Source organism: Lytechinus pictus, chromosome 13 (assembly GCF_037042905.1).
Source record: "Lytechinus pictus isolate F3 Inbred chromosome 13, Lp3.0, whole genome shotgun sequence".
In the NCBI taxonomy this organism is placed as follows: domain Eukaryota; kingdom Metazoa; phylum Echinodermata; class Echinoidea; order Temnopleuroida; family Toxopneustidae; genus Lytechinus; species Lytechinus pictus.
In genome coordinates, this window is record NC_087257.1 from 6,740,001 (window position 1) to 6,753,707 (window position 13,707).

Sequence of the window (13,707 nt, forward strand, 5' to 3'; positions counted from 1 at the left end):
GAAGTAAAAAAGTTATGATCCCTCGAAACAATGCTTGTATTTCCATAATTTCATTAAATAAACGTGTTTTCCCCAGTTTCCCGCAGAAGCTACCGCACGGTAACAAAATACTTAAAGTTGAATTAAGAAGGGGGTGAGTTTCCATAAATATAGGTTCTACACACAATATATAGTATATATAAGTTGTTCAAACAGATAGCAAGTCACAAAAATCCTCTGCCTTCTCGATATTTTGCTTTGAAAGTCTATGAAATTAGCCACCTGTCAGAGCCCGAGAGACGAGTGTACAGAAAAGCCACTCGGAGTGTGACGTCACCGGGGGAATTTAGTATAAGAGGTGCCTGAATGTCATACAGAAATGCTATGCAGAGAGAGAAAGATATTTTACAATTTTTTTTCAAAGCAACTCAAATCAAACAAATAGGACTGATATGTACAAATCTTTACTTTCCCTGTATAAAAAACAGTATGAATAACCATCATGAACTCTTCAATCATGATGTAAGATAGCAAACAGTGAGTTATTGAATGATATTTTCACTATTTCTCATTTATTTTATCACGATGTTCAATCAAGTGAATAGCTGGAAAGTAATTCCGGCGGCTAGCTCAGCTCTCGCTCAGCGCGCGCTGAACGCATAATACTAGTACACACAACACCCAGGCATTGAGTGTACTGTTATGGTCTGGTACGTCGACTTAGTTCATGGCCGTGCAGCGATCCCCTGGCGTTTTTTCTTCTTTTCTTTTGTCTTTGACTCCACTTTTATATCCTCTGGATCATTTCCACTCATAGCTCATTCCACAGAACAATCTTGAACCAAACGTATTATTCTTTCTCGGCCTTCTGAGTTGTTTTCTATATTTAATTACGCTAGGGGTCACCGTCACACATACAAACGCAATTCGCAAGTGAGTTGAAGACAGAGAGATATTATAGTAATTAGTATACATATCTATGGTTGAAGACAACAAGAAAGGTATGCGGTACGGTAGCTCGACAGCTACCTGCGCCGGAGCGGGCGGCCGGCCGGCACAAAGCAATTCCGCAACCAACTGTGTTTTTTTGCAAGGGCCGCGTCACACGCGGATAAATATGTCATAATAACACGTCTGCTACGTTATCGACTGGTGAGAAGATCTCGATCAAATTTCATATTATTCACCTTGAAATTATTCCTTTAGGGTCTATGGTATCATTCTGAGGGAATTTACATATTTGGAATAATAGTACGGCCACAAATATTTTAATCATTTCCTCTTTACAAGTTCTATGGCTCGCAGATACAACTTCAACTGCAGTTATTCCGTATGAAGGCGTGTACGTACGTAGTACACAAAACGGCACTGCCTTGTTTACTACACCGGGACCGAATACCCCCGGTGACGTCACAGTCAAAGAACACCCGTCTCGGTAGGCATTGCATGAGCGAACTCAGGGAAAATGGGTAGGGATAAATCGTTCAAATTCACTATTTTGAAAAAAGAAAATGGGGGGTCGAATCACCTCTTAGTGTTTGGGGGGTTGTAAGGTTGCTATTAATGTAAATATCTCAATATTTGGAATCGTCTTCTTAATTCAACTTTAATGCATGGCTGATCGTCAACAAAACGGAGTGTCGAGTGAGTCTGGACGCTAGCCTGTAAAACCTCTTCATTTCATGAAATTATTGAAAACCAAGCCTTGTTTCAAATAACCAGAACTTTGTTATTTCTTGACCATTTTCTTTAATTGAGGTATCAAATAAAAGATCAGAAATTGAACTTTTTAGGCATGTGATTTTCTTTTTAAAATTCAGATAGCCCCCGCCAAATTACTTTTTGGTATCCCCTCTTCAAATTGTTTTTGCTCACTCATGCGTGAATGAGAAATAATCTAATTTCAAATGAAAGAGGAGATTCTAAGCTTTACAATGGTAGGTCATTTGTCTATTGTATTTTTGATTAAGTTATGATAAGTCATCGATAAATCTCGGTTTCGTTTTTTCTGGGACGCACTGTATAAATATTCAAAATGAATTAAAATGCTCATGCAGCAACAGGGAGGGGTTAAAATTGGCCAAAAGTCCGCTTGCCTCAAAAGAGAAGGAGGTTGATCTACCCTAAACATTTCAATTATTATTATTACTATTATTATCTTTAGTATTATTATTTCTATCATTATTATCATTATCATTATCATTATTATTATTATTATTAAGCTTAAAAATTAGATAGCTATCAAATAATAATAATAATAATAATAATAATAGTTGGATTTATAAAGCGCTTTTTGCCAGAGGATACAAAGCGCTGCTATTATTACCCCGGCTTTAGCTCGAGCTACCATCACCGGCGCTCAGTGCATGCAAGGAATTACTCCTGCCGGGTACCCATTCACCTCACCTGGGTCGAGTGCAGCACAGTGTGGATACATTTCTTGCTGAAGGAAAATACGCCATTGCTACGATTCGAACACACGACCCCCTGTTATAAAGGCGAGAGTCAGAACCACTAGACCACGACGCACCCATATTATCATTTTAACATTCTAATGCCCGTCTATCGCTTTTTGAAAGGGTCAATGATTTGAGTCTCACAACTCGAGTATCATCTACTATGGGTACAATCACACATAAGTGTCGGGAAGAGCCTCTGTGTAGTGGTTCTGACTCTCGCCTTGAAAACAGAGGGTCGTGTGTTCGAATCCAACTGTGTCTAGCCTCCTTTAACAAGGCGTTAATCCACACTTTGCCATTCTCGACCCAGGTGCTAAATGGGTACCCGATAGGATGCGAAACCTAAATAATAATAGGTAATAATATGCTGTAAAGCGCTCTGGGCAATTATTGGAAAAGCGCTATATAAAAAAGAGCTATCATTAATATTATCAGAGGCCATTGCATCCTTTTCAAACCGTTAGAATTTGAATTAGGTATCGTTTTTTTTATCGGGCCCTCTTATGGTGATGTAAAAAAAAAAAAAAAAATCTCCAGCCGTTTGTTCAAATGACATGATGTAATGTGGGCTTGTCTCAAAACAAAATATGAGGAAGGTCCGGCCTGAACAAAATGTATATCTAAAAGAAATAGAGAAAAAATTCACAGAGCAAAATGCTGAAAGTTTCATCAAAATTGCATAACAAATAACGAAGTTATTGAATTTTAAAGTTTATCAATATTTTGTGAAAAAAGTTATATGTACATCGTCATGAATGTTCATTAGGTGGGCTGATGATGTCACATCCCCACTTTCCCTTTTCTTAAGTTATTACATAAAATCATATTTGTTTTATTTGTTCATACATGTGTAAATAATCTGTTTCCATTATGATGAAATGAGTTGCGGCAATACATGTAAATAACTAATGCACTTAATTAGTTGCCAATCCAATTGTTTTATTTCTTGGTAGAAAATTTATGAATAAACAAAATCATCAGCCCACGTAATGAATATTCATGAGACCATGCCTAGAACTGTTTCACCGGAAAAATGCAAATCCCTAAAATTCAATAACTTTGTTATTTGTTATCCGGTTTTGATCAAACTTTTAGCATTTTCAAGTTGATCTTCAATACCAAATACATCAATTATTTCGGTTCATTATTTTCATTGATTAGTAGCAAGATGATATTTTTAATATTCCATTAATGGGATATTGATGAACGAGTCCCTTCAACTAGTAACGAAGAAAGCGAGATTTGATAAATAGTTATGCATGCCGTTTATGTAAGTTTGTACTGTAATTGGCTGGGATACGTGTTACATGGTTAGTCGCTAGGTATATTGTCTGCATTCAGAGTGACACTTTAACGATCAACCAACAAACAGGTCTTGGATCTTGCTGGTTGCATGGGCCTAATCACAACTGGCAGGCAAAAGATGTTCATTCGATCCAACCTGTTGCTCAATTTTAAAATTTGATATTGCTGATTGACAAAAATGAATGAATATGAATGACAATCTAACACTGAGAGGATACCCACTGAACTTACTATTTCCAAATTGGAAAGATATATCACCAGTATGGAACTATATTTGAACTGGCGGAAGAATTAGGGTCATTATACTCTCAAGTTTTATGAATTTGTTGTTGTTGCTGTTGTTGTTGTTGTCATCGTGGGTTTTGTGTCATTCAGATATGAATATTTGATCCCGTCAGGTGTAGTCTTCATAAATGCTGATTTATTTTTAAAATGAGCCGGTTGAGGTACCTTTTCTGGTCAGATATAGAATGTCAGACATTTATCCTACCCACTGGTAGTAAACATTCAACCCTCGAATTTCCTCCCTATTTTTATGAATTCTTTTTAAGTGCCACTTTAACACACGAGTCCATGGGAAATGAATTAGGCCTTTGAACCCTGCTACAAACAAGCATAGCACGAGTTACAAATAACTCGTGTGAACGTTGTCTCAAGGCACGCAATGGATTAGATTGGTCCATGGTACTATGCTAGACTCAGAATTCAGACCACTATAATTTTTCTATAAAAAAAAAGAAAATGGGATTGTGCCTGACGGTAGACGTTAGCTGACTACACCATGTACACGTTAGCCATTTGGCTGCCGCGGCACCAACAACTTCCCCAGTCAATAATGTTCTTGATAAAGGGACACGATTTGGCATTTTTTGCATTGGGGGTGTAATTGGTCTCTTTTATTCTCAATTTGAAAAAAAAATCAGGTATTATACAACCCAGCTTTCTTTCTTCCCTTGACTCTCCTATTTCTGATCATTGACACAGACTGCCCATGTATGTGTGTGATGACAATGTAAATATCTGAAATCAAATATATTTCAAAACAACATCACGCATGATCGAATGCGATAAATCGAGCTTGTGAACGTTGCCTTACCTGTTTATACCATGATTGACAAAGTGCATTGGCTTCTTGTTAGATTCATTTTGATCAATTTAAATATATTTGAAGAGAAAACAGTCAAGGGTGTGAGGTTGTACATGTATGAGCGTGTGTGTGAGGGGGTGTGTGAGTGTGTTTGTGAGAGAGGGTGTGTGTGTGTGGGCGGGGGGGGGGTTGATGGGGTACGATGATCAATGCTAAGGCTTTCTACATGTTCTAATTTTTGAGGCAACAAAAAGCCCGACATAGACAATAGTATTGAATTGACGTCTTGAGGCTAAACAAGAGTGGTAAGAGTTTGTAATTTCTTGAATTTCCAATATAATCTTACTGCTTTGTTATATTTATTAATTTATTTATTTACTTATTTGAACATATTTATTCAGGTATAAAAGATTAGCATAAAACTGTTTTTCATCAATGACCTGATGAAAACATAAAGATTAACATAAATCATCAATTTATACATGAAAATAAAGTCAAAATCTAAATCAGATAACAATACTAAGTAACATAAATAAACAAATATTGTTACTTAAATGATAATATGAATCAAACTAAAATATTTTGAATTATTAAAAGGGAACAGTAACTAATTTTAAAACTACCAATTGTATAATTTATTCGCTGATAAAAACAATGAACAATGAAATAATTCTGGCACAATAGAAAATCGAGTGAAAAAAATGGCAATCAGTTATAAATGTATGTCTAACTATAAAATATCAAAGGGTTAGGATCATTCGTATATTACAACAAATGAAATACAAGTAAGGGTTATTATGGACAACATCATTGGATTACTAATACTATCTGAAAAGAATTTAAAAGTATAGGAATATCGGTATTAACCATGGTAACATGAAAGTAAGGAGAGGTAAAGAATAGAGATGCAATCATATGCTCATAGTGATTGTGGCAGCCATTGTGAGTCGAAAATTGACATGATATCATAGGAAATACATTTTTTATATCCAAATGATTGTATGTTTTTAACATTCTATGAATAAATGAAAATCAACAACTTACGGCATTAAGCCGCAGAAAGCATGGAAGTGTATAAAGGATTGATATTTAGTAGAAGAGGAGTGTCAAATGAAAAATAGGTTGTGTAAAACTTTGTAAACTTTGTACAAAATATGAGCTGCAATATGCCAATATATCCGACAAGTCACATTATATTCAACAGTTTCCATAGCTTGTTTGTTTGTTTTATTTCCGTATATAAAATAACAGATACAAAGTACATATAAATATAACATGAAATGATGAGGTCAATGTTAAGATACAATAATAAAATGTAAGGAATAAAGTAAATTATACGGCTGGTAATCCATATGCAGCTGCAATAATGCATTGGTGCTGGTCTTCCATGGAGCCAGTTTACTTGCAACAAGGCTATGATTGCCATAATGTAAAGGAAGTTGACCATCAGACATAAAAGTGAAATCATTAAAAACAAAGAAAAAAACATATAGGCTACACCTACCCCCCCCCCCCCCCCGCCCCCGGTAAAAATCAGTGATTTAATTTCATTTAGCACAGATATATTTCAAAAATGTATTTTTAAAAGAATTAAAAGTGGTGACATTACGCACGTACAAAGGGATTCTGTTGAATTCAGAGGCAGCTCGGTAAGAGAAAGATCTTTTACAAATATTGGTTCTAGGTCTGGGTAAACATATATTATTTTCATTTCTAAGAGAGTAAGGAGTAGCTTGTGTATGAAACATACTTTTTAGATATTCAGTGGACATGTTGTTACTAATCTTATACATGAATAATATCAAGTGAGTATACTCTCTCCTTTGAATAGTGTCCCAACCCAGAATAGAATGAATGATTAGGGGGTAATTTTCTCAATTATTAGTAACATCGCTCCTCAGCCAATCAAAATCAAGGAAAGTTGTCAGATCTGACAACTTGTCGGACAAATTATGAAACGCTCCTCAGACGGTACAAAAACACATCTTTGCCCCCCCCCCCCCACAGTGACACACACCCTAATACACCTTCACATATATTTGCAGATTGTATCTCTCACACTCGTCATCTTGCAATAATGCAATGGTTTATAATATCACATGATAGGTTTATCATAATTTCATTGTCACGGATTGTGAATAAATCTCATATTTCGACCATATTTTGACCATCTCAACAGTGTGCATCACATATTCATAATATAGTCGACTATGTGAATACGATGTGAACACATCACAATTGTTGAAACTGAGCAATGTTAACAGTGTGAATAATTATGATCACCACGCGTGACGCAGTTTTTTCCAGCGCAGGGATTATTTTATGTCCAATCACTCAAATATACATGTATCCTTGCTCTCTAAAATTCCCCGATCTTCTTTTGTTCTCAATCACCTCCACCCCCCCCCCCCCTTCTCTCTCTCTCTCTCTCATCGTCATCTCTCAAATCATTTACGGTATGTTTACTTATTAAATCACGTGACTTCTATTGTAAAAATGTCCCCCTTTCTCTTTCCTTCTTCTTGCCCTGTTTTAGTTTCATATCACATAAAACAATTTTGGAGACGTTGCCCCAACCCTCTTTGAATGGTTTTTCCTCCTCTATTGCTCGGGGGGGGGGGGGGGCGTTGTCGTCTAGTGGTTACGACTCTTGTCTTTCAATTAGAGGGACGTGGGTTCAAAACTCAGCCATGCCGTGTTTTCCTTCAGCAAGAACTTTACCCATATAGTGCTGCACTCAAACCAGTTTGGGTGAATTGGTATACCCGGCAGGATTATTTTCTTGAATGCACTAAGCGCTGAAAGGCAGCTTGGGCGAAAGCCGGTGTAAACAATGCGCCTCGATATAGATTATTTCTAGATAGATGGCGCTATCATTCTTTATTTATATCAGTGATTAACCTTCAGATGCCATTAAAGAAATTGCTCGTAAATCACTCGTAAAGAGCATAAATGGTTTATGAACGGGGAACGTTGAGTGAAGTTGTTTACAAGTTTTTGAAATAAATATTTGCGTGCGTGAATTTAAATCCTGAAGATGCTGAGAAGGCTCTCAATGTATAACAAGAGTCGAGTTTGTTGCTATCCTTTGATCACTGTCAATGGTTAGGCCTATCTCCTGATGGATTAGAAACGGAACTAAATTTGAGACTCTTTTTATTTCATTTTGCACTAAACCTTTTAAATTTGCACCTTTTGATGAAACAGAGTTTCGGATATACTCGTGTGTTTACACGTAAAGCAATATGTTTAAGTCCCTTTCACACGTAAATCTTGAATCATCATTATAATGATGACTGCAATTCGTCTTTAGAATCATCGGACCATAAAAGCGCTCACTCGAAAACTGTGATTGGGAAATGGAATTGGAATTAACTTCCGAAGTAGAATTTGAATTCGTGACTGTGACTAACGTTCGTGATTCTAATTCTATTATCTTAGTTTGGTTTCACACGTGCTAAAAATCGTCGTCAGCCTTATTTATCACTGGAGTCATCATTCAAATTACGATTTTTAAGCGAGTGAAAGGGCGGTCAGTGCCCCCTCTTTGATTTTCTTATATTTTGTTAGGCCTGTACGTGAGAAAATGGTTTGGAAGCTTTCGGTAAAGACAGTGTATAAGTAATTTCATATGAAACTAGTAAAAAATACATGTCTCTAGTGGTATTATTATGCTGAAGGATCATTAAAGTTATAAAATGGGAGGTTTGTCCTGTATTACCCAGTCAGACTGCAGGTCCCAAGAAAGTGGCTTCTTTCATCAAAGTGATATTCATGACTTGAGATGTTTTGCATATTTAATGAGCTTGATGCGGACCAAAACACCTCATTTCATTCGGTCATTGCTGCTCTAATTGTGCATCGAATTTCATGAATTCGGTACCATTGTAAAGAAAAAGAATCATTCTTTCAGGTCATGTGTTTGGATTTATTCCATGATTTTGAAATATAGGTTAATATTTTAATCTAAAATATGCTACAAAATAAATATTTTCACCTGACAAAAGCTGCTATTTTCACACTTTACTTTTGTTTGAGCCCAAATGATGTTTATATCATGATAAAGCTAAATATGTATGCTTTAAAATGATATAGCTTTCAAAATAAAAATTGGTTTAATCGGGTCAAGATGACACTTTTCATTTGCCAGGTACATAAAGCAGCTTGAAAACAAGAATACTGCTCTCTGATTGGTCAAAGAGACCACACAATGGCAAATTCCAACGGTTCCAGTGCCTGGGTTCGTGGGAAGGTCACACTTCCCATGTGGTAATCTCCTCAAATACCCCGCGCCTGTTGTTCTGTGAACCTTATCCAGCCAATCAGAACTCTGGATTTCTTGCAAGTGCAACATTTCAGAAATCTCGTATTGTACCTTGGTGGGAAAAGTGTGATCTTGACCCGATTAAAAGGTGCCGCATATCAAGATTGGCATTGTGAGAAAGTACAGAAGTTCAGCTTCATGGTGATATATATATCATTGAGGCTCAAAATAAAAAGTTTTGCACAATTTGCAAAAGAAAACAGAGGAAGAAAATTCAGTTTTAAGGCACATTTTCAGGCCAGAAATTTACTTATTTAACAAAATATTGTATACAAAATAAATGACCAATATAAAAGAGTAACTTTTACTCTATCTGATGGTGTAATACTATTTCATTTAACTTGAGGTTAAAACAGGTAAATTCTTAGAGAAAGAAAATCTCACGAATCACGAGATTTTGCAAGGAGGAGGATTCAGCCACGAGATGATTTGGATGAATCTGGCCTTTTTGCTCATTAGCATAGGGACCTGCGGTCTGACTGTACCCTTTTTTTTTTGTTTCTCCTCCTCCTTTAAGAGATTAAACTATCGATGAGCAGAGCACTTCTGTAAACCAATGTACACGAAGAAGATAAAAACTCTTGTGCAAGCAAGAACAAAATAATAACAAACAAATATCATGATTTTATATCATGCTTCAAAGTTCAGGACGCCGCGGCGTTACGATTTATTTTTAAAATATCAAAGCAAAATGAAATTGGATGATGATGAGGTTAATTCTAATGAAAGAGGGGCTTCAATGGGTTAAGAAATGAAAAAGAATTGGAAGTTTGAACGTTTTTATTTACTTTCCATGGTGATCCTCTAGTGGCCAATAGAAAGTTTACAATTATCTATCCGTTTATTTTTTTCATGCATTTATTTACCTGTGATTATCTATTTATTTCATATTTTTATTCCATGTTTTTTTTTAGAAATAACGATAAATTCAGTCAGTGGCGTACCTGACACAGTCCGTACAGAAATTACAAACAGAAAAAGGCCATCACGATTATATCAGGGGACACCCCCCCCCCCTCCTACTCAGCTACGCTGGTACTACGCTGGTACAAGATTGAAGTCCGCTGTCGTGTCGGCTCATGATTATTATAATATCCATGTTTCATGATGATTGTGAATATAGTTAGTATGCCCTCTAAAAGGTTTATCCCGACAATTTGCCAGAGTGATTTATAACCTTTTTCACTCGTTCTCAAACTGATGATTTGTTTTTTTCAGTTCAGTGATTACATTTTAAAAATATATATTTGTAGTTTCGCTTTCAAGCGAACATGTTTATCTTTTCACAATCGGTAAGGAACATTATAATGGCAACTTCACAATCGCCATTGCCCCCCCCCCCTCGTTTCATCTCTGTCTCTACATTTCTCTTTCTTTCCCTCTCTTTCCCTTTCAAATGGCTTCTTACAATCATGCATTATTATGAATCACAATTAAAATAAAAACGAAATAGAAAAAAGAAAATTTTCTTGTTCGACAATTCCCTTCCCTTTTCTCTATGTCACCTCCACCCCTCCTTTCTTTCTCATCGTCATTCAAATCACTCGCATTAATTTACTTATGAAATCACGAGATTGTGCCGCTTCTTTTGTAAAATAATGAATGAATTTATTGAATAAATCAAAAGCTTCTAAGCATGAATAGAATAAACAGCCTGGAATGTGTGATCTGATTTTACCTATACAAATATTACTCACGTCACAGACTGTCCTATTCAGGTTTTACTAAAATACAAAAAAGGTTTTTACCTAGCTTTTCCAAAATGTAATAGATGTTTTGGGGTTTCTGCTACTGTTTACGAAATTCATGAAAGTAAAAAACATAAGCAATGGATTTTGCTATCTTTTTAGCACATAATAAAGTCGCAAAGCGTTTAAGACTTTCATCACTAGTCAGTATCCGGCCGGGGGCAGGCATAGGGGAACGCGGCTTAAAAATTTATGCAAATATTTCCATGCGCTGGCCTATATTTCCCTTTTTATAGAAATCTAGTTTTCGGAGCTTTGATTGAGATATTATTTTTTGGAGGTTTGTCAAACAGCAATCTCTCACCTATTTTTATTCAATTCATTTTCATATCATTTATTCTTTATCATTTATCTATTTCTTTGTATTTTTTAATTTGGTTTTTATTCTATTATATGTATTTATTGATAATTATTTTTTTTTTTTGGGGGGTAAACTTTTAAAATTGTTGAATGAAATGGTAATTTCATTTAATTTCATTTATTGGTTTTTGCAACATTTTTCATAACAAAATTCTGAACAAGAAAATACATATCTGAAACTTGACATCAAGATAATGAACAATAGTTTTGAACCTTGAACCTTGAAGAATAATCCCTTTCAGCAGCTTCAAAGCTATCCCGGGATGAAAACATTCTGTGTATCAATGCGAGGTGCCATGGTGTTGGTGAAGTAATTTGAAATTTCACTTATATACATTAAAAGTGGATGTGCACCGTGCAAGTAAAAACTGCCTCTTGGTTTACAGCATAAGATGCCCAACAGGAGGCTGCATCGCGCGGATGAATGGCAGCGCAGCCTCTCTGAATACAGCTGGGTTTGTTCCCATTACAATAGGTCCTGGTAGGTGATTCCAAATTTTGATAGTACGTGGGAAGAAAGAGAACTTGTATGCATCAGTGGTTGCTTTTGGTATAGCATATTTAAGGCTGTGATCATGTCGTCCATTATATGTGGAGTGACCAATGGTAGGAGGAAAAGGTACAACAACCAGATGATGATGAATTTTATGGAAGAGGGTACACTGAGCAAGAAGACGGCGTGTATAGAGACTATCCCATCTGAGTGCAGACACAAGGGCTGAGGAAGTTGTTGAGGGACTGTAGTCACCGTGTACAAAGCGATCAGCTGATCTTTGCACTTTTTCATTTGAGCTAACAATTGTAGCTGAATGCGGGTTCCATGCCTCTGATGCATATTCCAATTGTGGACGGACCAATGCAGTGTAGGCTCTGGCTTTCACCTCTTTGGGACATGGTGACAGGGTCCTTCGGATAAGTCCTAAAGTACGACTTGCTTTGTGTCTGATGTTCTGGCAATGCTTATTCCAACGTAAATCAGCAGTGATCGTCACACCTAGGTATTTGTACTCACTTGCTCTTGGTATAAGATCATTGCAGAGAGAGTAATCATAGAAGCCAGGCACACGTTTTCGAATTATTGATAGAACTGCACACTTCTTCACATTGAAATTCATCAACCAGGTTGAAGACCAATTGGATAGTTGCTGCCTGTTGAAGAATGTGATGGTCCGTACTTTTGGAAATCTCTCTATAAATTACACAGTCATCAGCAAATAGCCTCATACTTGATCTTATCTGATCTTGGATGTCATTTATGAATAATAGAAAGAGAGTCGGGTCGATAACAGAGCCTTGCGGCACTCCAGAAGTGACACTTTTCCATTGTGACTTGGTTCCATCAACTACCACACAGCTTGTCGTATGTTGGTAAGGAATGACCTATAGACCTAGTCTAACGTTAGACCTAATATTAGACCGAAATTTTCTGTTTCAGTATCGAGCTTTGTATCCGACGGGTCTTGACTTGAGATCTATTAAGGGGCGAAGGTCTATGTGACATCTACTTATCTATTTTCATTGCATAATTAAAAAAGAAACATTTGTGTTAGCATGTACATGCAGCCAACCGTACCCTACCTCATCACCGACCGCGCCGGCGCCGCACAGTGGGCCAGAAGAGAGCAAAAGTGCGCCAAAACTGGTTTTTGGTCATGAAACCAATTTTGTTTTTTTCATGTTCTAAGCAAAGATAAGAACCTGTAGAATGCCTCCGTACAATATTTCTCCATTAAATTGAATATTAGTTGCCCATTTGTATTCAATGTTACCGGAAAATGACTCTTTACGGCTACCGCATGTGTAAATGACACGTTTTAGATATTTCACTGTTTTAAAAAAACGGATTGCTTAATTTATTTGTAATTCACTGTGCTTTTTGATGAATAATTGTTTCAAGTGATCAAAGATTTTCAAGATAAAATAAAAATCCCTTCAGAGGCAATTTTGGACGAAACCATTTGACAATGGGGGTGTTTTAGCATTTTTTTTTCATGAGCATTTCTTTTACAAATTGCTGCCGATTGCTGCGCTGTAAATACCATTGCGGTCTTTGGTATAGTTCATGCTTTACACTGATACCAAATTTAGCTGTATATACGTGCATTTTCTGGAGATATAACCAATTTTCCAACCACATGTTCGCCGTATTTATCACAAAAATCGGTCCAAGTTACTGTCCCATTATGCGCGTGCATGCCGAACGTTGCGGGTGACATTAAACATCAAACTCCCCGTCGCGTTCTGGGAGAGAGAGAGAGAGAGAGAGGGGGGGGGGGGGTGTCTGGCTCAAGTGTGTGGCTCTTATGACTGGTGTCTGCCTTTAAAGGGGAATCCAACCTTTGCCATAAAATATTGTGTTGGGAAGGAGAAAAATAAATTAAACAGGATGGTGAAAGTTTGAAAGAAATCGGACAAGCAATAAGAAATTTATAGCTGCTTTAAAAT